Source organism: Rutidosis leptorrhynchoides, chromosome 4 (assembly GCF_046630445.1).
Source record: "Rutidosis leptorrhynchoides isolate AG116_Rl617_1_P2 chromosome 4, CSIRO_AGI_Rlap_v1, whole genome shotgun sequence".
NCBI lineage: Eukaryota > Viridiplantae > Streptophyta > Magnoliopsida > Asterales > Asteraceae > Rutidosis > Rutidosis leptorrhynchoides.
This window is the reverse complement of record NC_092336.1, coordinates 583045606-583047771: the sequence shown is the minus strand read 5'-3', so window position 1 is coordinate 583047771 and position 2166 is coordinate 583045606. Positions and strand designations below refer to the sequence as shown.

Below are 2166 nucleotides of genomic sequence, written 5' to 3'. Positions count from 1 at the left end.
CGGATGGGCTCATAATCTATGTGTCACTATTCAATATTAAAATTTTTGATACAAATGTTATTAGTAATAAATAATTTTTTATTGTAATTAATTATACATTTAATAAGTATCAATATTAATGTTATCGACTACTAATTTATACACATATCGTGTAACGCACGGGCTCATAAAACTAATATTTAAAATATATAAAAAATAAGAAAATTTCCTTTTTAACTTTTCATTATCTCCTCTGTTCCTCTCTTTGTTATGGACGACACAATGTATCTTCTCAATGCAATTCAAATTTAAGATGCTCTAGGGAATATCATATCGTCCTCTGAATTGTTTTAATTGCAATGATATCTTTTACATTTTCAGCTATTTCCAAGATATCTCATTCATCCTTTGGCTAAATGGGTTATATTAAATCTCATCTTCATGCTCTAAACCCTAATTTTTTAACAAGATGGTGTCTTTCTTACTCTTCAATTTCTATGAGTAGCCAAACACAGTTCTCTTACTCTTCAATGTCTATGTTTTTCTTCTCAAAATTTCATGAAAATTTGAAAGTTAGGGTCCACAGTCTCTGGAAGATGGCTTACGAACTGCAAATGATTGTGATGGATGAAAAGGTATTTGATTTTTAGCGTCCATCTTAACCTTAACTTTGATTTTCTGTTTTGTGATATGATGTTAACTGTTTGTTCAAGTTACTATACAATTTCCTAACTTTATGAATTTTGTTTTTGAATATAAAAGTATATTTAGTGATTAAATTCAACATCTTTTGTTGCGAGGTCCTTAACTTTTGTTGTTGTTTTTTTTCAAGTGAATATCATTAAATTAAATATTGATTATTAAAGTGAATGTAAGGTGTTTGATGAAATGCTCGAGAGAAATGGAACAACGAAAGTGACGGCGGTGGTGTATGTTTGAAGGAAAGTGCCGGTGGTGGTGGTGGTCTATGTTTGAAGGTTTGTCAAGTTTTTTGTTTTTCATTTTTTCCTACAAATCTATAGTTTATGTCTTCATTTATATTTGGGTCATAAGCCTATCATTTGTTTTGTTTGTTATTTTAAGTAATAAAAAGAATGTTTGTATTTTGAACTAATATGTTGATGTATGCTATATGTTTTATGTGTTTGATTACGCTATGTCTTGAGGGCTTTAGTTGAAACATCATTCAAATATCTTTGTGTTGTACGGAGTATAACTTTGTTCTTTATGGAGATTTGTTTAAGTGTGAACTGAATTTGAACTCTACTTTTTGTTCTTAGTATTTCAAGTTTGTAATTATAATTTGACAAGATCCTAAACTCATTTAGGAAATTTTGGTGATGGGTAGTTTGTTTTGGATTGAAGGTTTCAAATACTTTAGTCGACGTATTGTACAACAATTTTTTGTTTATATCTATTTCTATTGTTTCTTCCTTTTCTATCATTATCTGATACTCTATTTCTATCGGTTCTTCCTTTTCTATCATTTACTGGAATTGGCGAGTTTAAGGGTTTATATCCGCATATTATGACTTTACATGTTTTGTACGCTAAAAAAGATCTGCTTTCAATTGGATGACAAATCTTTGCTTAGTGGAATCGATTTGATTATTTTACAATGTTCTTATGTTATCATTTTGAATGATGGGTTAATGGTCGAATTGAATGGCCTGTAGCAAAAGATAATTCTTGCAAAAAAAGTAACCATTAATCAATCTTAAGATTATAAACATGTATTGTCTAACAGAGGTAAAAATTGATATTTGAGATTTGGGTGTTTAAAATGGTCATTTAAGCTGGGTTATAACACCTGTCAGTGAATAACCCAAACAGTAAATGGTTCTTTCAATGAATAAGGTTTTAAGTAGCATGGGTGGATGTAGCATGTTAATGTTGTTTGTAATAATATGTGTCAATAATTGTTCGGGTCAAATTGACCTTTTATTAGACCCCTTGTATCGGTTAGGGAAGGAGGGCGTGGGTGATGAGGTGGCGCGTTGCTGAACCAAAAAAAGGTGGCGTCCGTGGGGTGCAACGGGGTAGGCAACGGTGTTGTTTACTTTTTTTTAATTTTTTATTAATTTAAAAATATTATTTTATACCCCTTTTTAATACCTAACCCAATTACATTTTTACACATCATCACAATACTTCCAACACACACCAAAAACCCACACCACCACTACT

General features: G+C 30.7%; 1 long non-coding RNA gene across 1 annotated transcript; it reads left to right on the top strand.

Annotated features, from left to right (window-relative positions):
• Positions 1-245: 245 nt before the first annotated feature.
• LOC139904041 (uncharacterized) lies at positions 246-1136 on the top strand. Its single transcript, XR_011778634.1, has 2 exons — positions 246-614; positions 856-1136. It is a non-coding gene; the product is annotated as an uncharacterized lncRNA (long non-coding RNA).
• The last annotated feature ends 1030 nt before the right edge of the window (positions 1137-2166 follow it).